This window comes from Pyrus communis, chromosome 4 (assembly GCF_963583255.1).
Source record: "Pyrus communis chromosome 4, drPyrComm1.1, whole genome shotgun sequence".
Classification (NCBI taxonomy): domain Eukaryota; kingdom Viridiplantae; phylum Streptophyta; class Magnoliopsida; order Rosales; family Rosaceae; genus Pyrus; species Pyrus communis.
This window is the reverse complement of record NC_084806.1, coordinates 24,673,800-24,697,545: the sequence shown is the minus strand read 5'-3', so window position 1 is coordinate 24,697,545 and position 23,746 is coordinate 24,673,800. Positions and strand designations below refer to the sequence as shown.

At 38.8% G+C, this 23,746-nt stretch overlaps 1 non-coding gene across 1 annotated transcript; it reads left to right on the top strand.

Annotated features, from left to right (window-relative positions):
* Positions 1-3,496: 3,496 nt before the first annotated feature.
* Positions 3,497-3,607, top strand: LOC137733056 (small nucleolar RNA R71). Its single transcript, XR_011068374.1, has one exon. It is a non-coding gene; the product is annotated as a small nucleolar RNA R71 (small nucleolar RNA).
* The last annotated feature ends 20,139 nt before the right edge of the window (positions 3,608-23,746 follow it).

Genomic DNA, 23,746 nt, shown 5'->3' with positions numbered 1-23,746 from the left:
TGATTTGGTCAGGGCAATATTTAAACAAATATGGTTCGTCCCAAACGTAGTGCTTTACCATGGCAAGGAACTTCTTTCTTTCCTGAAAAGAAAGGTCATTTCTAATTATACCACAAACAAGATAATTAACAAAATCAACATACCATGGTTCTTTTTCTTGAATAACAAGGAGTTGTTCATCTGGAAATGATTCATTTAGAGGCAAAGGTTGTCCAACTCCATGGTTTTCATTGAGACGTGACAAATGGTCAGCCACAACATTATCACTTCCCTTCTTATCTCGAATTTCCAAGTCAAACTCTTGTAGTAAGAGTATCCATCTAATTAAGCGTGGCTTAGCATCCTTTTTTGTCATCAAGTACCTAAGGGCTGCATGATCAGAAAACACAATAACTTTAGATCCAACAAGATATGACCGAAACTTCTCTAAGGCAAAAACAATAGCAAGCAACTCCTTTTCAGTTGTGGAATAGTTAAGTTGAGCATCATTTAGAGTCCGGCTTGCATAGTAGATCACGTGTGGGAGCTTGTTCACCCTTTGCCCTAAAACTGCACCAATAGCATAGTCAGAGGCATCACACATTAATTCAAAAGGTAAAGACCAATCTGGTGCCATAATAATAGGGGCCGAGGTTAATTCATGTTTCAAAGTATTGAATGCATCCATACAAGCTTTATCAAAATGAAATACAACATCTTTAGCTAACAGATTGCATAATGGATGAGTGATCATTGAAAAGTTCTTAATGAAACGACGATAAAAACCAGCATGTCCCAAAAAACTTCTTACTCCCTTCACGGTTGTGGGAGCTGCCATATTGGTGATGATGTCAATTTTGGCTTTGTCCACCTCCATTCCTTGGCTAGAGATTACATGCCCCAACACAATTCCTTGTTTCACCATAAATTGGCACTTTTCCCAATTGAGAACCAAATTTGTGTCCAGACATCTTTGAAGTACTAAAGAGAGATAGTTAAGACATTCATCAAAAGAGGAACCAAACACTGGAAAGTCATCCATAAATACCTCAATGAATCTTTCTACCATGTTAGAAAAGATTGCCAACATGCATCTTTGGAATGTTGCTGGAGCATTGCAAAGTCCAAAAGGCATTCTCCTATATGCAAATGTGCCAAACGGGCAAGTAAAGGTAGTTTTCTCTTGATCCTCCGGAGCAATTGCAATTTGATTGTAACCTGAGTAACCATCAAGAAAACAATAGTGTGAGTAACCTGCCAATCTCTCAAGCATTTGATCTATGAAAGGCATAGGAAAGTAATCTTTTCTAGTGCTAGAATTCAACTTCCTGTAATCGGTGCAAACACGCCAACTAGCCGTGGGCTTTGTGGGCACAAGCTCTTTGTTTTCATTCTTCATCACCGTGATTCCCACCTTCTTAGGTACCACCTGAATAGCACTCACCCATTTGCTATCAGAAATGGGATATATGATCCCCACATCTAACAACTTCAACACTTCATTCCTCACAACTTCCTTCATGTGTGGATTGAGCCTCCTTTGTGGTTCACGGGTTGACTTTGCTCCTTCTTCCAAAAGAATCCTATGCATGCACATGGTAGGGCTTATTCCCTTGATATCCGCAATAGACCAACCAATAACTGATTTGAACTCTTTTAACACCCTAATTAGTTTATCTTCTTCATTTGGGGTGAGGTCAGAAGTTATGATAACTGGAAGAGTTTCAAATTCAGCTAGATATGCATACTTTAGATGTGGTGGAAGTGGTTTAAGTTCAAGTTTTGGTGCCTTAACAGTGGAAGGGGTTAAATGTGACCTCGATGGTTCTAAAGGCTCTAAAAGAGGTAAAATATTCAAAGGATACGGTGCCAATGCTTCCAAGGCAGCTACCTCTTCCATGAGTGCATCTTCTTCATCAAACTCATCTTGAGATTGACTCAAAACAGTTTGTAATGGTTCATTAGATTGTGCCTGCAAGAACTTAGAGAAAACAAGCGAATTAAGCACATCAATGGCATAACAATCAAGAGATGAAGAAGGATGTGAAAGAGACTCAAACACTTTGAATTGAACGGTCTCTCCTAGCACTGTCATAGTGAGGAGTCCATTTTGCACATCAATGATGGTCTTGGCCGTGGCCATAAACGGTCTCCCAAGCAAAATAGGCAACTCTCGGTCATGTATAGGAGCTTCTTCCATGTCCAACACTACAAAATCCGTAGGCAAGATTAGTTTATCAATTTGAACTAGAATATCCTCTACTATACCTCTTGGATATTTCACGGATCTGTCTGCAAGTTGTAATGAGATGGTGGTGGCTTTCAATTCCCCCAAACCTAGTTGAAGGTACACAGAATAAGGCATTAAGTTGATGCTAGCACCTAAGTCAAGCATCGCCTTCTCTACCTTCTTGTCCCCTATGGTGATGTTGATAGAAAAACTTCCTGGATCCTTGAGCTTTGGTGGAAGTTTTCTTTGCAACACGACACTTACATTCTCGGACACCACTACTTTCTCATGTGGTCCATACTTCCTTTTGTAGTTGTTTAACTCTTTGAAGAACTTCCCATAAGCTGGCATGTTCCTAATGACATCAAGCAAAGGTAAGTTAACATTCACCTTACTTAGAATATCAAAAATCTCCTTAAATGACTTATCCTGCTTGCTCTTGGCAAGTCTTCCAGGGAATGGTATTGATGGAGTGTAAGGTTTCTCGGCCTTGTGAAGATTTGGTGCTTCAAACGAGGGATTCATTAGTAACTTCATTGCCAACTCTATTATTGATAACCTTACCACTTTTAAGTGTAGTGATTGCTTTGGCTTGCTCTTGGTTCCTTTGGAGTATCACGGGTTGGCTTGGAAACTTTCCAACCTCTCTTTGGCTCAAGGCATCTGCAATCTGCCCCAATTGTGTCTCCATTTTGGGTTAGAGCCGCCGAATGTTGTTGGAGAGTGCTATTGGTGGTTTGTTGGAATTGCACGGTATTTTGGGCTAACAATTTAACCGTATCCTCAAGAGTAGGTTTTGGTTGGAAGTTTTGGAATTGATTGTTGTTCTTCCACGAAAGATTGGGATGATCTCTCCAACTTGGGTTATATGTATTGGAATACACATCATTCCTTGGCCTTTGATTGTAAGAATTCATGAGGTTCACTTGCTCTTGGACATACTCCGGGTAAGCCTCCCTAGATGGACATTGATGAGTAAGGTGGCTTGGTATGTTGCACATGGCACACACTTCACTTGCTTTTGGCACGATGTTGAGCATGGATTCAAGCTTCTTTTCTAGGTTAGCTACCTACAAAGAAAGATCATGATTAGAGCTTGTTTCATATACTCCAACTCTCTTACCCCTTACATCTTTCTGTTGAGCATTAGATCCCAACATCTTATAAATGTTATATGACTCTTGAGCATTCTTTTTCTTCAAAGCTCCACCTGCTGCATTATCAACAGTTGATTGACATGTTTGGGTTAGTCCATCATAGAAAATTTGCATTTGTAAGTGAAGAGGTAACCCATGGTGTGGACATTGCAACAAAAGGCCTTTAAAGCGCTCCCAACACTCATTGAAAGGTTCTCCATCATCTTGTTTGAAGTTGGAGATTTGTCCCCTTAATGTGGCTGTCTTTTGAGTGGAAAAGAACTTTTCCAAAAACTTCTTAGCCACGTCATCCCATGTGGTGAGTGAACCAGGTACTAGAGTCATCAACCAACCCTTGGCTCTATCTTTCAAGGTGTAAGGGAACACTCTCATCCTCAGATTTGCTTCACTTACTCCCTGTAAAGGTAAACCACTCACAACATTGTAAAATTCTTTAATATGAGCTAAAGGATCTTCATTAGGTAAGCCATAAAAAGAAGGAAACATATGGAAATGTGAAGATTTAAGATCATAGTTTCTAGCTTCTGTGGGCAGCAAGATGCATGAAGGTGAATTTGGTATGATTGGTTGAGCAAAATCCTCCAAAGCTCGAAGATCATCTTGGTTGCCCGCCATCTCTTCTTCTCTTTCCCAATTAAAGTGCTCAGATCTTTCACTTGTTGGACTAGACGGTTTCCCTTCCTCTTCTTCACGGACAATGGAGGAACTTGTTGGCACAAAGCTTTCCAAAGTGTTGCCCTTTAACCGTTCAATTCTTTGGCCTAATTCAGCAAGTCTATTTGACATATACTACCTGAAACAAGATAAAACAAGTTTGAATAAAAATCAGAAATCTATTTAAAATGAAAAGAACAATGTTTAATATCAAAACAAGCAATTATAAGGGACTGAAATCAGTCCCCGGCAACGGCGCCATTTTGATTGATGTTTTCCTTCTTCGTGCTAGAATATGTTTAGTATAATGGCACAAGTAAGGGTGTCGAATCCACAGGGACTAATTGGACCTTTACAACTACTTGTTTTGCAAGAACTCTATAAGAGAAATAAAACTAATCAACTTAGGCAGATTTGTTGTTGTAACTTGAAAGCACAAGAAAATGAAGTAGACACAAATAAATGAATCAACAACTAATAAAATGAGATAGCACAAATGGAGATGAAGCTAGGGATTCGGTTTCACCATTGCTAAGCCAAGTCCATGCTTGTTGAATCAGATTATACTCATCCATCTACCTATTTCTTGGGTTTGTTTCACTTAGATATGATCAACCATATGATGTGTGGACTTGATCAAATGTTCCTAATCATGAACCTAAGTGTGATGTGCAACTTTGGTCCCTAATCAAGAACATGACACGCACAAGAAACTTTCATAAAACCAAAGGAAACACTCGGCAGGTTGTTTGCAAAGCATTCCCTTCATTCATTCACATATCCACCAAGAGTATGCATGATGTGTGCTTTACTATTGACTAAACAACCTGTGGTTAAATCAAATGGTGATCAAACATTAAAATCAACACACAAAGTCACAATTAAATCAGAGAATGAAACAAGAAATAGATGGATCAACTGAGCATTCTGAAATAACTACATGGCAATCTTGCAAGGCTACATCGAATCCCTAGAAAGAGATTAGTTACACTTCATGTTTACAGAATGTTTGATATAAAATATACAACATGAATGAACATAGAATTAAGGAGAAAGAACCCTTGAAGCAAAACTGATGTTGAAATCCCTTAAGAGTTGCCTTCGGTGTGGTGCTCCAAGTGTGTTGTAAAGGAAGGTAGAGCGGCTAAGGTTGAATGGTTTCTGCGAATGGGAGAGTGGATGAAATGAAGCCGAGAAGAAGTTATGTAGAAATGGAAGGGGATTTGCGGCAAAGGGGAAGTGTGTGTTGTGAATGGAATTGAGATGTGTTTTTGTGTATGAATGCATGGGTTTTTGATGATTGTTTAAGAGTGAATGTGGCTATTATGATTGAGAGTGCATGTGGATGAAATAATGATGGAAAAACAGCTAGGTTGTTGGTGGAAAGGCAAGGGAATACACGGCAAGGTGTGTGGAAATGCATGTGAATGCTGTTTTGGTGCTGAAAATGCATGTGAGTGCATGTTTTGGTGCTGGAAATGCAAAAGGGAGCTGGAAAGGCAATGGGAGTGCACGGCATTGAGTTGTTGTTGGTGTGTGAATGCATGTGTTGAATGATTAAAGTGCATGTGGGTGAATATGTGGCTGAAATGATGAAGTAGGAAGGTGGAAATGCATGTGAAATGCTAGAAAGGGATTGGGAATGCACGGCATTGAGTTGTTGTTGGTGTGTGAATGCATGTGTTGAATTGGTGGTGCAATGATGAAAGAGTAAGTGCATGTGTGTGTGAATGGTGGTAGCTAGGGTGAATTATGATGAATGCATGTGGAATAAAGATGGAGAAGGTGGTGTAATGATGAAGTGGAATGGCTGAAAATGCAAGGGGGAGTGCAAGGCACTGCAATGGGTGTTTCTTGATGGTTTTGGGGTTGTGATGCATGTGAATGCATGTGGCTAAGGGTTGTTGATTGGGCTAAAGGTTTTGCATGGCTCAAAGGATTGTTTGATTGGGCTAGGCCCTTTGTTTTATGTCCAAAGTGCATACAAGGCTTTCAAATTCGTCCAACACTTTGGCTCCAAACATATGCTATCCATTCCAAGCCCAATTTTGCTCCAAAATGCTCCAAAATGCATCTTTTTGCTTCCTTAGCCATATGAACCTAAAAACACACGAAAATGGCTTAAACTACTAAAACAACTATGAATTAACAACATAGATGCACGAAAACAAGCTAAGTAAGTCGCCTAAATATGCTCCTATCACAACTATGAATTAACAACATAGATGCACGAAAACAAGCTAAGTAAGTCGCCTAAATATGCTCCTATCAAACTACATCTACAACATTTGAGATGGCAAATTTTCTAACAAAATTTACATTCAAAGAAGCAAGAATAAAGTTTGTAACAATTACAACATTCAAATCACAAACTATGAACTACAAAACCCAAAAGGATTCACCAACTACTAGACTTAGGCTCTTGATACCACTTGAAGGAAGATTTGTGAAAAACAAGTTCATTTGAGCAACATCAACAACATTCAATTAACAATTAAAAGGCGGAATCATGTTTATATGCACTCAAAAACAAAACTTAACCCATGAACTTCAAAGCCTAGTAGATAGGTGAACCAAGACTCAACTCAAAACAAAGTGAGTTGAGAAATCAATACCTTTGTAGATTCCTCTTTGCATAAGCAAAGGCTAATCACCCAAAGAGAGGGCCTTCATTCCTTGCATCTTAGATCCATGGATTTGGATGGATGAAAAGGTTTCTCCAAGTTCCCAAAATTGAGAACCTCTAAGTCTCCACACCAAGGCATATTGTAGAAGAAATGAGTGACCTAGAGGAAGTAAGATTGCTAGATGTTTTCCTCTAGGGTGGCCGGCCTCTTTTGAGAGCAAAGGGAGGTTTTGTTCTCATCTTTACTCCTAAGAAAACCCTAAGGATGAAATGGCTATAAAGATGTCTTTATACCATCTCACAATGGAGTGGCAAACTTGCAATTAAGCCAAGTTCACTACCCTCCTCTAAATGGCCGGCCATATGGGATTTATTGGGCTATTTGGGCCTTTGTGAATCATTATTCATTAAGTTGTCATACAACTTAAGTCAATGGACCTGACGTTCAAAGCCCATTGGGCCTTAAGGTCCAAAACTATCCTGAGGTCTTTAACGAACTTATTCGTTTGATTAATTAACATATTAATTAATCCTTGCCATAAATAATTAAACCATTTAATTATTCTTACTCATTTCCGTTGAATCTTCAATCTTTACCTTACACGGTGTACGATCCATTAGGTTCCTTTTAGCGAGGCAGTGGGCGATTCAAACTCTTTCAAATCGATTGTGAATTGGAACTTACTTTCAATTCTCCCGTTAGTGATAATACACTTTTAGGGCTTCCACAAACCATGGTTAACGCCTAGCAGCATGTCATGGTTACCCAAGCTAATCAGAAGAGGTGGAGAACCTATTCAGTTTTAGGATTACAAATGCAATACGGTCTTTCTCTAATACAATACTCTTGACCACATTGTTTGGTTTGATAGTTTATTCATGTCTACTATCCAATGTGAATCTTGTGCTTATATGATTACCTTGAATGTGATCTGGAACGCATTCCAACATCTCATTCATACTCTGGCCAGAGATTCTAAATCATATCATAGAGTATTCTCCCTCAAACAGTTTGAAGGTTAGAGATCCCTTGTTGCGCATTCACTTGTCTCCATGGCTAAGTGGCTTAACCCCAACGATGCCGTGGACACCCTCCTGATGGAGTGACTTTGACATAATCAAAGATTAAGGACCTAACCACAAGACAACTGTGATGCCTCAGGTCAAAAGACTAATTTGCATTATCCCAACCATGAGTTCTCATGTGACATGAATATGAGAACTCTTCGTTGATCGTGTTCAGTGAACTCATTCTCTATTGAGCATCTACGTACTTGTCTTGATGTCACACACACCAATGACTCGAGACTAGTCACTCTCCCTAAGAGAAGACATAGCACGTACTGATCTTAACGGACTATCAATGCCCAATTGACAATCCTATGATCAGGAACGTTTAGGATGTGTCAACGAAAGAATGGTCTCATGAATCTAACTTCTTTAGATCGCATTCTTCCAATCACATATTCCTTGGACTTATCATTTAAGCATATAACATTTATATGAGATGGCTCAAACAATAATCTTTGCCCTTAATATTAAACTAGATTAGTTTAACATGTGAAATGTCCATAAAGTATCATCATATGATTGGTTTTAGGGCACATTTCCAACAACCATCTTCATGGATATTCTCAATTGGCCGTTTGGAGCCAACAAAGCTTCCTGAAGCTTCCTTATGACAACACAATCCTCATATGAATAATCTATGTCCCCCTCTTCCTGAGAATCATCGATGGGTTGGGCGAAGTATGAAGACAAAGGCTAAACCCAAGGAATTAAGGCAACTAGACAACTTTTTCAGCAAGTCACACTAGCATGATCAAGTGGCGCTAGCCTCACAGAAGCAATTGGACAATCTTCTCTTAGCATATCATCTCGCAAATCAAAGCGTTGCACCTTCGATCACCAAATGACATAGTCACGAATGACTAATTTCTTTTGATATCATCCTTAGTTGGTATGATTATCATAAAGCTAGTCCCAGTTCGGGCCCATGATTCCCAATGCAAGTACATGGACGACAATAACCTCTATTTTCATCTTTGAGCTTGCTAGGGATGTGTTGGTCATAACCAAACTATCTGCTAAACCGGTGTGGTTTATAAGGTTGAACGATGTGATGAGTCTTTTGTCTTAAATAGACATATGGGGAACATAGGCTTGTAAAGTAGATTGAGTCTGAAATGCGAGATGCGAGTTGTTAGTAAGTTTTCGGTGCCCCGAAAATACTTTGGCTAAACGATCCATCTGAAATCTCTAACAATTCCTGAACAAAGCACGTACGTGTGAATTGTCTAAGGTTCTTCGCTGAAAGCATTCCCAAATACTTAGTCATCAGAGGTGCAGGTTTGTCAGAAGTCAACGATGAGAAATGGGTGTCGTAGAACTTACCTAACTAGCCGTAAACATAATGAAAATGGACGACGGCTGCAAAATCTCCAGGGTTGGTTGAATTGGAAATCTCAGTCAAACCATAGTAAATGTTGGCCAATACCGGAACATCAAGACTTAAGAGTTCTCCCAAGGCCATTTTATTAGCAACTTTAAACACTTCGGGCATATGAAATTGGCATCATCTTTAGGAAGTCCAAATTTGCAAAGTTAACACACAAGGAAGGCAGCCAAATACAACTCCTCTAAGTCTCAAACAGTTATACCCAACTCAACAAGACCTTTTGCTCTATAGAGGTACGCCACCTAGCTACACCAATAATGCCAGATAGATTAGAGTTGCCTTTCAATTTTGTTGTTTTATTTCTACCATTCTTCTTAAGAGGCATCTTGTATTTTGTCACACCTCGATACCGAAATAGTACGATGGAGTTGACCCTGACTTGCCTTTAACCTCTTCAGAAAGCCTGTGATACGTGATCAACAAGTATCGACAACTGGCCAGCATAAAAAACGATCCTCTGCTATTCTTGTGGGAAAATCTTAAAATAGGGAACGACTTCATAAAGCCCTGTACCATTAAAAAGGTCTTTATATTAGGAGAAATAAAAATTGTGAACTCTCTAGTCATGGGAAGATTACAACTCCAGTTTACTGCCCCGTTGTGAATGCAATCGCCAAAAAGTTCGAAAACAACATATGAGTTGTCACAATCATGACGTGAGCTTAATATCCAAATTCCAGAGGCACTCTCTGTTGGTAGATTTCAACCACCCAAAGTTAGTTATCTTGTGAGACACTTCTTGAGTCCATGACTTGATGTGCACATAATTATCTCTCTCCAGAAGGGTGAATGCTTTAGTGCCGATCAACGATGCATGAAGTAGCAAAGTGGTTCTATTGCAATTTGGTTTAAGTTTTCAAAGAAGGACTAGTTACAATCAACTATCCTTAGACTAAACCCTAGAGACCGGCCATACTCCTTAATTGAAGGAAATTACACCAAATACTAGTGACTGGCCATACTCCTTAATTGGAGGAAACCAACCACAAGTAAGGAGCGATTTACACTTTTCTGTCAAGGAAAAAATAGCATCCATCCTGCAACTAGGCCACTAAAGTTGACAAAGAAAATGCCATGATTTTCGAATTACATAATCTACATAATCTATCAATGGTTAGTTAGTAACTCTCAATATTCTTCCTCAAGCTAGATCGAGTAGTATAGTCAAGCCAAGCTTGCCTAGAAGGCGCTAAAAATATGTAAATGGTAAAGCCTTAGTGAACACTTCTGCCAATTGATATTAATTGTGAGTGAAGATTGTTGGAATGAGTTGTGATTTAACTTGAGCCCTGATGAAGTGACAATCAACTTTAATATGCTTGGTCTTTTCATGAAAAACTGGGTTTGCAGTAATGTGCATGGCTGCCTGATTATCACACATAAGAGACATGGGAGTTGTACTTGAGAACCCTAGATCAAGCAAGAGACCTTTGAGCCAAATCAATTCACATGCAGTAGCAACCATGGCTCGGTACTTTGCTTTAGCACTAGAGCAGGCAATGACTTGTTTTTTACTCTTCCAAGTAACAATATTGCCTCCAAAAAATGTGCAATAACGAGTGGTGGATTTTTTGTCAATTGCACTGTCTGCCCAGTTAGCATCAGTGTATGCATGAATCTTAGTGGAATGATTGTTACGCATAAGAATACCCCTATTGATGGACCCTTTGAGATAGCGAATGATCCTTTTAATAGTATTGAGATGTTCAATTGTGGGTGCATGCATCAATTGACTGACCAAGCTGACAACAAAAGTAATGTTTAGACGAGTGATGGTAAGATATATTAGCTTACCAACCAATCTTTGATAATATGTCACATTCTTAAGTGCTTCACTATATATGGTAAGCTTGAGTTTACTATTAATTGGGGTGGCAACTGGCTTGCAATCAATGAACTTAACTTCCTCTAGTAGATCCATGACATATTTGCGTTGGTTTAAAAACAAACCTTGTCGTGAGTTTGCCATCTCAATGCCAAGAAAATAGTTCAACTTCCCAAGATGCTTGATGGCAAAGGTTTCATGTAGGGAGGCTTTTAGGGTTTCAATTTCAGAGGCATTGTCACTTGTTATGATACGATCATCTACATAAATAAGAACCACCACTTCGCATAAACAAGGAAAAATCAGCATTGCTTCTAAGAAAACCTTCCATTTCCAACACTGAACTAAGCTTGGTATACCAAGCACTTGGTGATTACTTCAAACCATAGATAGCCTTGTGCAGTTTGCACACCATGCCATCCTTTGCTGGAGAGTAACCTGGGGGAATTTGCATGTATACTTCCTCCTGAAGCTCTCTATGAAGGAAAGAATTTTTAACATCCATTTGATATAATGACCAACCACAGTTGATAGCAACAGGGAGTAACGCATGCACTGTGTTCATTTTTGCTACTGGAGCAAAGGTTTCCTTGTAATCAACCCCAAAGGTTTGGGTGAAACCACGAGCAACAAGCCTAGCTTTGTGTCTCTCAAGTAGGTCTTTATTCTTCCTCTCAGCTATCCCATTTTGTTGTAGGGTTCCCACGCAACTTGTTTGGTGAATAATTTCTTGTGAACTCAAGTACTGAGTCATGATATTAGACAAGAACTTGGTGCCATTGTCTGATCTCAAGGTTTTAATCGTTGAGTGAAATTGTGTTACCACCAACATATGAAAATCTTTAAAAATAGTTGAAATCTCATTTTTAGGTTTCATGAGATAAAAGAAAAGTAATTTGAGTGTAGTCATCCACAAATATGAAAAAATACTTGTAACCCTCTATTGATTCAAAAGTTGGACCCCATATATCAGTGTGTACCATTTCAAAAGGTGTACTAGACTTGGACAATGAAGAACCAAAAGGAAGCCTAGCAAATTTGGAAAAATGACAGGTATCGCACTTAAAGGATGGGTGACTGATAGGAGCATATTCATGCGACTTAAATGGCTTGTTCTCGTGCATTTACGTTATGTTTCTTTAGTTATTTTAGTACTTTAAGCTATTTTCGTGTGTTTGTAGGTCCAAAGGGCTAAAGGAGCAAAAAGATGCATTTTGGAGACTTTTGGAGCACTTTTGGGCTAAGGATGGATAGCTTATGCTTGGAGCCAAAGTGTTGGACGAAATTGAAGACCTAATTGAAGACCAAAGTGTTGGAACCTTGTTCCATTTAGTTTTAGGACATTTAAACCTTTCCTAATCCCATTCATCAACACATGCATCCACATGCATTCACCCTTTAAACCATTAAATCCACATGTTTTCCTATTCAATTAAATCAGCCACATGCATTCATCATCATAACCTAGCTGTCATTCCACTTCATTGCACATGCATCTTCAAATAAATCAGCCATTCCACATGCATATTCAACCTAGCTGTCATTGCACATGCATTCACTCTTTAATTCACATGCAAAACATCCCATTTCATCTCCCATTTCAGATTGCATTCCATAATCATTCACTCACCTTTAATCCACATGCATCTTCCATAAATCAAATCAGCCACATTCACTCACCACAAACATTCCACATGCATTCATCAACATATCTAGTTGTCACTCACATGCATTTCCTTCATCATTTCCAACCCACATGTCCCTTTAATCATTCAAACATACACCCATTCACAACCAGAAATCATCCTTGCCATGAGTTCCCATCAGATTTCCATCATATTCACATGCATTCCATCCTTTAAAACATTGCACATGCACTCCCTTTAATTAATTAAGCCACATGCACTCCCATCCATTTCATCATTGCAGCCAACACATGCTTTCACATGCATTTTCAGATTGTCCCCTTGCACATGCAGCCACATATTCATTGCACATGCAATTCCAACCCACATGCATCCTTTAATCATTCAAACATGCAGCCACATTCCCTCCTAGCTGTCATGTTCCCCCCATTTCACCTATAAATAAGCATCCATTGCATTCATTCTCATTCAACTCCTCCATTTCAGAAATTCATCCATTGTACATACCACAACACAAACCCTTCCATTTTCAGAATGTAGACCATCACAAACTGCCCTTGGTGCCGTGGCCTTGAGGCACCACTCCCTTACAATCCAAACACCATCCTTCCATCTTCACCACTCCCCAAACCATTCACACCATCAAACTATCCTTAGACCTTGTGCTACAACGAAGAGGAAGAGAAGAGTGCCTAAACGTTCATACAATTCAAGTTTGAGTTGTTGGAATGTTTAGGTGTTTCTTTGATTTCAATGTTTAATTTCAATACTCTTTGTTTTGTACGAATGAGGAATGGAAGAGAAGAGGACCTAAACGTTCATACAATTCAAGTTTGAGTTGTTGGAATGTTTAGGTGTTTCTTTGATTCTCTTTGTTTTGTACCATGAGGAACTAAACCCCCCTTGGTTAGGGGGTAATTCGAAATATATGTTTATGCTTGCATTTTGATTTGATTACTTCTAATTGCGTTTCATAAGTTGTGGATTCAATTTGTTTAACTGTTTGATTGATAACTTATTTATGTATGTTTATTGAGAGTGCACGCTTAATTTTCATGCATGAATATGACGCTAGAATATAAGTGAGTTTCACCTAATAGTTACGAACTTATATTCACAAGTAGTGGAGGTTGCTTATAAACAATCGCGTTAAACGAATTCTTGGCATAAGTTTCATGCAATCATAGTAACGAATGCCCCGTCAACACTTATAATTTTCATAGAGCGTAATGATTCTTGCTTGTATCTCTATTATGCAATCATGTAGGGGACTTGTGGGGAATGTTTTGGGTTGTCGTATGCAATCATCCAATTCAATAACGTTAGGAAGATTTGAAGGTTAATTAGTGCATCACGGTTAACTTGGGGTGTTGAGAATTAATGATTTATTGAAATGCAATTGGAAATCGTTTTATTATGCAAGTATAACATGTATGGAGATGAACCCCTTAGCTAGCCTTCCATCCATATTTTCATCACATTCATCTTTATTATCTGTTTTTACTTACAATCTGTTCTTTTAGTTTAAATTCGTCAAAACCAATCCCCCATTTATTTTAAAGTGTTAGATTAGTTAGAATTACATTAACCATGTGTTTATAAGTGTTTTGTTTCATTTTGTTTCCCAAATTCGTCCAAATTCACCAAAGTGCTCAAAACTGCCCAGAAAGTGATTTTAAGGCAGTTTTGAGTGTTTTGGGTGATGTTTGAGTCTTTTCGTTTGTTTTAGTGTTTTAAAGTTTAGTTTTGCATTCTTTGAGTCTAGTATAGTGTTTCATATTGTTATTTTACATTTTTGAGTCAAATCCAAGTGGTTAACAATCCCTCCTAATCCCCGGTCTAGAACGATCCCTACTTATACATATACTACAATTTGACGAAAAGAAGGTTTAATTTGTGTGCGTATAATTCACGCATCAAATTTTGGTGCCGTTGCCGGGGATTAGTAAATTTGCTAATCTCTTGGATTGTTCGTTTCTCTTATGTATTTTAGTTTTAGTTTTTGATTTGTGTTTTGTTTGTTGATTTTAAGTACTAGAGAAGCACAACATGGCACTTGATAATGCTTCTCTTTTGTCACAGCTCATGGAAAGGTCCCAAATGCAAAACGTTGGTACATTTGATCTTCAATCAAGGAATAATATGTTTTCCAATACTTACAATTCGGATTGGAGTGATCATTCAACTTCTATGTGGTGGGAACCTCAAAATGTTCAACAAGAAGGATATTGGCAGCCACCTCATATTCAATATGCCCAACCAAACTCAAGTTCGTCAATAGATTATAATCAAAAGCTTAATGAATTAATTTGTTTGGTGCAGGGCTCACAAAATCAAGTCAAGGAGGGCCAAAATCAAGACAAAAGGTTGGACCACTTGGAAAAGCAAATTGGGCAGATCGCGGAGTTCGTAGGACAGTTTCGAGACCAAGGCGAACTCCCTAGTTCAACCATTGCAAATCCGAAGGGAGAATTTGAAACTGCCAAGGAAATCATGTTGAGAAGTGACAAGGAGGTTGGAACGGACCCTCAACCATCAAAATCAAATCACAAGGAAGAGGAATACACCCAACCCACGGCAAGGATGGAAACACCTTTACCGGAGGCACCTATTGCTCATATGTCATCTAATACAGATTCATGACTTCCAAGGAAGAAGAAGGTGAAAAAGACATCTTGGAAGCCCTTCCAAAGGTGACAAGTAGGGAATGTCATGAATTCATCAAAGAGGACGTTCTTGAAACCAAAAAATCCAAAGAAGTTAAATTTGATGACATTGGACAAGTCATAACCATCACTTGCAATCTGGCCAAGTCCAATATCCCTGAAACTTTCAAAGGAGTGGTGTTTGTCATTGAGTTCTTGTCGGACAAAACAAGTAAGTCCTCTTTTCCAAATTCCATTACATTTTATACTAACTTGCTGTTTTTTATGAATCAGGCACCTACACTAGAATTCAAACCAATGTCGGTTCACTTCAAGTATCACCTTCCATTCAAGGACCAATTCCATGCCGTTTGATTTTATTTATGTTAAAAAAAAAAAAAAAAAAACAAAAACAAAAAAGATACTAAACATGGAGAAAGATGGAGCCTTCACAAAGGATGTTTACGTGAAGCCCCATTACGAGGCGTCGAAGCGGAAGGCATAGAAGCGGAAGGCATAGAAGCGGGAGGCATAGGAGCGGGAGGCGTCGGAGCGGAAGGCATCGAAGCGGGAGCATTCCAGGCCTCAATACTTGGCCAAACGCTGGATGACCCAGGAAAAAGGTGCCTCTGGAGATAAGCCGCAAACCTTTGACTGTCACTTTGAATTCGACCCTCAGATTCTTGCAGCTCATCAAGCTTCCTCTTCATGCCCGACGAATAGTTATTTGCAAGCACATGCAAACTTCTATTCTCGTACTTAAGCTGCTGGATCTCTTGCTTAAGACTTTCCACCTCTGCCATCAATGATTCCACCTGACGGGAGCGGGCAAGCAAGCGTTGGCCCATGTTGGACACAGAGCTCGCACACTGAACACTAAGTGCGAGGGACTCTTGAACGGCCAACTCATCGGACCGTCCTGACAGCAGCCTACTATCTTTTGGAGTGAGGAGGTTCCTAGCTACTATTGTAGCTGTTGTGGCGTCCTGCATCACGGAGTCTTCACCTGTAAGAAGACCGTTAGAAGATAAAAAAGAAGGGCGCCATACATTACCTTGACGGGGCGCAACCGGATCGCTGCTGAGACTCAAATCTAAGCTAAGGTTCGATGAGTTTGCCATTTTTTCAAAAGTGTTCAAAGAGAAGGGGTGGATGGAGTTAAAATTTCAAAGGGCCGGAGACAATGTTCAAGAATGGGAAATCTTCAGAGTGTGTATGTTAGCGGTGATCGATACCTCTATAAGAAGCCAAGGCGACGCGTCCACCGATTCAAAAAGCCGAAATTTTCGGCGTAATTTAGGCGACGCTTTCTCGGCTTTCCAGAGGACGTGTTCAACTTTGTCAAAAGATTTCTTCTTTTCAGAAAACACGTGGAGGCCATCATCGCAACTACACATCTTTAGCCGACAAGCGCAAAGTTCGGCGACGCTTTCTCTGCTTTTAAGAAAACGCGTGCAGCTTTAACAAAAGGAGCCGCATCCGCACTACTACGTGTCGTTCAGAGAGCGAAGGGGTGTCGTTCAGAAATCGAAGGGGCGCCTGCCCAGAAATCGAAGAGGCGTCGTTCAGAAATCAAAGAGGCGTATTCAGAAATCGAAGAGGCGCCACTATTTCAAAAAGCCAGATTTGCGGGATCGAAGTGACGTTTGTCGACAAGGGTAAAAGAACAGTACCACCACTTGATATTATCTCTATATATGTCGACCTTCATCTTTTGTGGCAAGGCAGACATGAAGAAAATGCCCAACTCTTCCTCAACTCTGAGGGCGCACTCCCAGCAAAGCCTTTCGAAATACTCAAATTCCTCTTCTTCCCCAAAGATGATACCAGATGCCTGGAGTACAGATGACCCAGGAGGAAACGGCAGATTAAAGTGTGCTGATTCATTCACCGCTTCTTCAAAAGCAAAGGTATCTCATATCATCAAGGTCAAAAGCAAAAGTATCTCATATCATGCTCTTTCCCTGTCTTTTTCTTTGTCCTTGTTCTTACTCGCATGGCAAAGTAAAAGAAGCAATCAGCCGGCACTTGGAGTCAGTCTTCCGATCTGGAGCCAACTGCCTGGAATCTATTCCTGATTACTTACCTAGCGTTGCTCTCGAGTAGTCATCTTCAACGGTTGATACACTTCCGGAGAAGGGACCACTTCTGCAAAGGGGAGCGAGTAAGGCAAGTGAAAATGATACATTGAAGCACGTGGAGACAAACATAGGCTGAGTTATCCTCCAACCCTTTTCAATACGAATTGGAAAGATTGAACAAAGAAACAGACCAAAGGGGTAAGCTCAGACCTTCGGGGAAGACCAAAAGAATCCTCCAGCCCAGTAGCACAAAGGAAAATCAACAAGTGGAGGAGACCAAAAGAATCATGCAGCCCAGTTCAAGAGTATGCCTGTGGAATCATCAAGATCAACCCATGCAATCACCAAGGAGAAGAGGGAATTTACACTCCATAACCAGATTTGCGTCCCTAAACTCTTCTCTTTGTTAGTTACATTCTGCTATGTTTAGTATGTTTAAGTGCTTTTTGTGTGTTTACTTATGTTTTGTGTGAATCTATGCTTAAAACATTGAGGACAATGTTTGATTTAAGTGTGGGGGGGGGGTAACTAAGTATATTTTGATGCAAATTCGTGGGATTTTATCACCCATAACTTCAAATGTTGTTCCTTGCTGTTTTAAGGTGTTTTTAAGTTGTTTTAGAGTGTTTTAGTATGTTTTGTTTTATAACTCCGAAAATCACATAAAAATTTGAAAAACATGTTTTGAAAAGCCTAAAAAGAGTGTTTTGAGTCGTTTTTGTGTGTTTGTGTCTTAGGGTACCTTCCAACACAATGATAAGGATTTGGTTTGTAATTGCATGACTGTTAAAGAGAGTTATAAACATGGATGAAAGTTTGATTTACTCTTGGTATATGCTTGGTTATGGTTATAATGTATGACTTCACATGCAATCATAAAAGAAAAATTCGTTTTTGTAACATGCTTGAAGGAAGAAACTCATAATGACGCTACATCCCTGTGAGACTCGAGCCATTACTTTCTTTGGAGAGTTATTTTCTGAGATTCTTTGTTTTCTAAAGTTGTTGCATGATCTCATTATTCCTTGCTTGGTTGCTACTTAGAATGCAATTGTATCATGATAGAACTAAATGCTAGAACTTTTATCCGTTTCATTCAAAGCATGACATTGAATTGCATAACATATTTCAAGATGAAGTTGTGTAGTTGCCACCATAGCCAAATAGCCTTACTTCCCATATTTCGTATATATTAGTTTTAACCCTGTTGAGCCTCCTTTAGCCTATTTTCTTTGCTAACCACATCACCCCTTACCTAGCCTAGAGTAGGACCATCCGTACCCTTGTTCTTGAAGTATAGTGAGCATGACTTAATTGAATTCCTTTTGAGTTACATTTTGCAAGAAAATGAGTGTGGGGGAGGGAAAGTTTGTTCTTAAGTTTGTATGTTTTGAGAGTCAAAAGAAAAGAAAAAAATTGTGAAAAACATATGAGAACCAAAAAGAAGAAGAAAAGAAAGAAAAAGAATGAAAATAAGTGAGAATGGACTCACAAGTGTGATTGTTGAAGAAAGGGCCCAAAAAGTTTGAATATGGCCCTAAGTTTTGAGTGACTTCCCCTTGGGTGTTCAAAGTTGACTTCTGCGTTCTAAAGGGAATTCTAAGTGCCTAATTCAATACTTTGCTCACTATTGCTTAAAGAACGTTTGTTTTCCCTATCCTTTCATTGTTAGCCAACTCCCCAAGCCCCGTTACAACCTTTGACTTCTATCTTGATCGTTATGTGTTCAATAATGTGGAGTTTGAACTTGGTATGAGCTTATGGTGTCACTGGTTCTCGATTCTAAGTAGTAGCATTCCATTCATGAGATCATACCTAAAGATGCTTATTAACTCCAGAAATTGCTCTCTTTATGATACATATATGTGAGTGTTCGTTTTCATGTTTACATCAATCTTCTCACATATAACTAGTTTAGGGTGTGGAGTTAGAAAATCTGTGTGAAAATTGAGTGCATATCTTGTAAGGATTTGAGGGAATTCTCTAAGGCATGTTACTACATTCAAATCATGGTTTTAAATGCTTAATTGTGAACTAGTATGTGGTGACTATGAGTAAGAATGTACTTAAGTGTAAAGATGGCTAAAATCTGTGGGAATAATGATTTTTAACTTGTCATGTGCATTGGAAATCCCTGAGACGATTGTTGGAAGGTGTAGGTTGTGTTTTGTTCGTTTTGTCTAGTATCGTGTTCTTTTGTTGTTTTGTTTTGCTCGAGGACTAGCAAAAGATAAGTGTGGGGGTATTTGATAGGAGTATATTCATGCGACTTAAATGACTTGTTCTCGTGCATTTACGTTATGTTTCTTTAGTTATTTTAGTACTTTAAGCTATTTTCGTGTGTTTGTAGGTCCAAAGGGCTAAAGGAGCAAAAAGATGCATTTTGGAGACTTTTGGAGCACTTTTGGGCTAAGGATGGATAGCTTATGCTTGGAGCCAAAGTGTTGGACGAAATTGAAGACCTAATTGAAGACCAAAGTGTTGGAACCTTGTTCCCTTTAGTTTTAGGACATTTAAACCTTTCCTAATCCCATTCATCAACACATGCATCCACATGCATTCACCCTTTAAACCATTAAATCCACATGCTTTCCTATTCAATTAAATCAGCCACATGCATTCATCATCATAACCTAGCTGTCATTCCACTTCATTGCACATGCATCTTCAAATAAATCAGCCATTCCACATGCATATTCAACCTAGCTGTCATTGCACATGCATTCACTCTTTAATTCACATGCATTTACTCTTTAATTCACATGCAAAACATCCCATTCCATCTCCCATTTCAGATTGCATTCCATAATCATTCACTCACCTTTAATCCACATGCATCTTCCATAAATCAAATCAGCCACATTCACTCACCACAAACATTCCACATGCATTCATCAACATATCTAGTTGTCACTCACATGCATTTCCTTCATCATTTCCAACCCACATGTCCCTTTAATCATTCAAACATACACCCATTCACCACCAGAAATCATCCTTGCCATGAGTTCCCATCAGATTTCCATCATATTCACATGCATTCCATCCTTTAAAACATTGCACATGCACTCCCTTTAATTAATTAAGCCATATGCACTCCCATCCATTTCATCATTGCAGCCAACACATGCTTTCACATGCATTTTCAGATTGTCCCCTTGCACATGCAGCCACATATTCATTGCACATGCAATTCCAACCCACATGCATCCTTTAATCATTCAAACATGCAGCCACATTCCCTCCTAGCTGTCATGTTCCCCCCATTTCACCTATAAATAAGCATCCATTGCATTCATTCTCATTCAACTCCTCCATTTCAGAAATTCATCCATTGTACATACCACAACACAAACCCTTCCATTTTCAGAATGTAGACCATCACAAACTGCCCTTGGTGCCGTGGCCTTGAGGCACCACTCCCTTACAATCCAAACACCATCCTTCCATCTTCACCACTCCCCAAACCATTCACACCATCAAACTATCCTTAGACCTTGTGCTACAACGAAGAGGAAGAGAAGAGTGCCTAAACGTTCATACAATTCAAGTTTGAGTTGTTGGAATGTTTAGGTGTTTCTTTGATTTCAATGTTTAATTTCAATACTCTTTGTTTTGTACGAATGAGGAATGGAAGAGAAGAGGACCTAAACGTTCATACAATTCAAGTTTGAGTTGTTGGAATGTTTAGGTGTTTCTTTGATTCTCTTTGTTTTGTACCATGAGGAACTAAACCCCCCTTGGTTAGGGGGTAATTCGAAATATATGTTTATGCTTGCATTTTGATTTGATTACTTCTAATTGCGTTTCATAAGTTGTGGATTCAATTTGTTTAACTGTTTGATTGATAACTTATTTATGTATGTTTATTGAGAGTGCACGCTTAATTTTCATGCATGAATATGACGCTAGAATATAAGTGAGTTTCACCTAATAGTTACGAACTTATATTCACAAGTAGTGGAGGTTGCTTATAAACAATCGCGTTAAACGAATTCTTGGCATAAGTTTCATGCAATCATAGTAACGAATGCCCCGTCAACACTTATAATTTTCATAGAGCGTAATGATTCTTGCTTGTATCTCTATTATGCAATCATGTAGGGGACTTGTGGGGAATGTTTTGGGTTGTCGTATGCAATCATCCAATTCAATAACGTTAGGAAGATTTGAAGGTTAATTAGTGCATCACGGTTAACTTGGGGTGTTGAGAATTAATGATTTATTGAAATGCAATTGGAAATCGTTTTATTATGCAAGTATAACATGTATGGAGATGAACCCCTTAGCTAGCCTTCCATCCATATTTTCATCACATTCATCTTTATTATCTGTTTTTACTTACAATCTGTTCTTTTAGTTTAAATTCGTCAAAACCAATCCCCCATTTATTTTAAAGTGTTAGATTAGTTAGAATTACATTAACCATGTGTTTATAAGTGTTTTGTTTCATTTTGTTTCCCAAATTCGTCCAAATTCACCAAAGTGCTCAAAACTGCCCAGAAAGTGATTTTAAGGCAGTTTTGAGTGTTTTGGGTGATGTTTGAGTCTTTTCGTTTGTTTTAGTGTTTTAAAGTTTAGTTTTGCATTCTTTGAGTCTAGTATAGTGTTTCATATTGTTATTTTACGTTTTTGAGTCAAATCCAAGTGGTTAACAATCCCTCCTAATCCCCGGTCTAGAACGATCCCTACTTATACATATACTACAATTTGACGAAAAGAGGGTTTAATTTGTGTGCGTATAATTCACGCATCAGTGACAAAACAAGGGAAATAGTTTTGACAAAACAACTTTGGATGGATAAGTTAGTCTTTGATGCCAAAATTGTTAATCCTGGGGTTTACTTGAGTTTGCTTGAGTTTTCTTGAAGAGCTTTGGGTAGATTAGACTTCTTGCAAATATAATACAGGCCATTTAGAAAACAACCTTCACCAATCATCTTCTTGGTGATACAATCCTGAAAAATCACATTAGTTGGTGAGAAAATGGCAGTTCATTTTAGAGTGGAAGTGAGTTGTGCTATGGAAAGTAATTTGAAAGGAAAAGATGGAACATATAGAGCACTAGACTTAATGTTTTTTTACATCGAATTTATTTTTCCTCTACCCATCGCTGAGACACTTTTTCCATATGCAACTGACACTTGAGAAGGTTTTGAAAAATGATGAAAATCATGCAAGTTTGAGACTTTATTTGTCATGTGATCAGTGGCACCTTGAGTCAATTATCCAACAGTCAAGTTCAGTACTAGTTTGAAGTGCAGTGGAGAAGGAGTTTAAGATACTTGCAGCTTTATCAGGATGGATATGATCTTGGTCAGCAAGGAACCCATCAAACTATCTAAGAAGTGCAGTGTGATTGTCACTTTGGACCTTAGGAGTTGGTACAAACTCTCTATGTCCTTTGCTTTGAAGATATGTTGCAAATTCAATAATAAGAGACAAAGGGTTTGCAGTGAAGTCTACTGAACCATGGTTAAGTGAGATCGAGGCATGGTTTGCAATATGTAGTGCTTTGTAGGGGGTTGTTTGTGATGCTCGGGGAATGAATGGCCTAACATTCTTATTGAACATAGGTTTCAGCTCTGGATGTAGTTCCCAACACTTTTCTTCAACATGCCTTATAACATTGCAGTACTTGTACTTTAGGTATGGATTCCTCACCTTGTATGCCTTGCTGTCAGTTTGCCTATAGTTCGCAACATACCCTCGAGTCTTAGGTAGTTTGTGGCTTGACTCTTGGTTCATCATCCTTCTTCTTGCTTCTTCACATTGCACAGCAGCACAAACATTTTGAAACAATGGCAGCTCCATGCTCATTAGAATATGGCTTTTGAGATCTTCATACTCAGAGCTTAAGCTTCCTAGCAACTGATATATCTTATCTTCCTCAGCACGTTTGAGAAGAATAGATGGATCAATGCTATGAGGAAGATATACATCGAACTCATTCCACATGGTTTTAAGGCTACTAAGGTGTTGAATAAAGGTTCTTCCTTCTTGTTGAATACCTGCAATATCCTTCTTTAGCTGGAACACATGAGCATAATTATTCGGGTTCCCATACATGTCCTTCATAAACTTCCATAAATCTTGTGAGGATTCTGAGTAGCTAAAGATCTCAGCTACATGCTTCTCCATGTTGTTGAGTAACAGAGACATAATCAGTTGGTCTTTGCATAACCATGCTTCGTATGCTTGGGTTGAAGGCTCATGTCCTTCAACTCTTCCATTGATAAACCCTAGCTTTCCTCTTCGACTAAAAGCAAGAGACACTGCTTTAGACCATAGGAGATAGTTGAATTCATTCAACAAAACGGAGCATAAATGCTGATTCGTGTTGAACCCTACCATGTTGCAATTTGGTTTAAGTTTTCTTGTATATTTCATATGTGTTGAATGTATAATGTTACATATATATATATATATATATATATATATATAT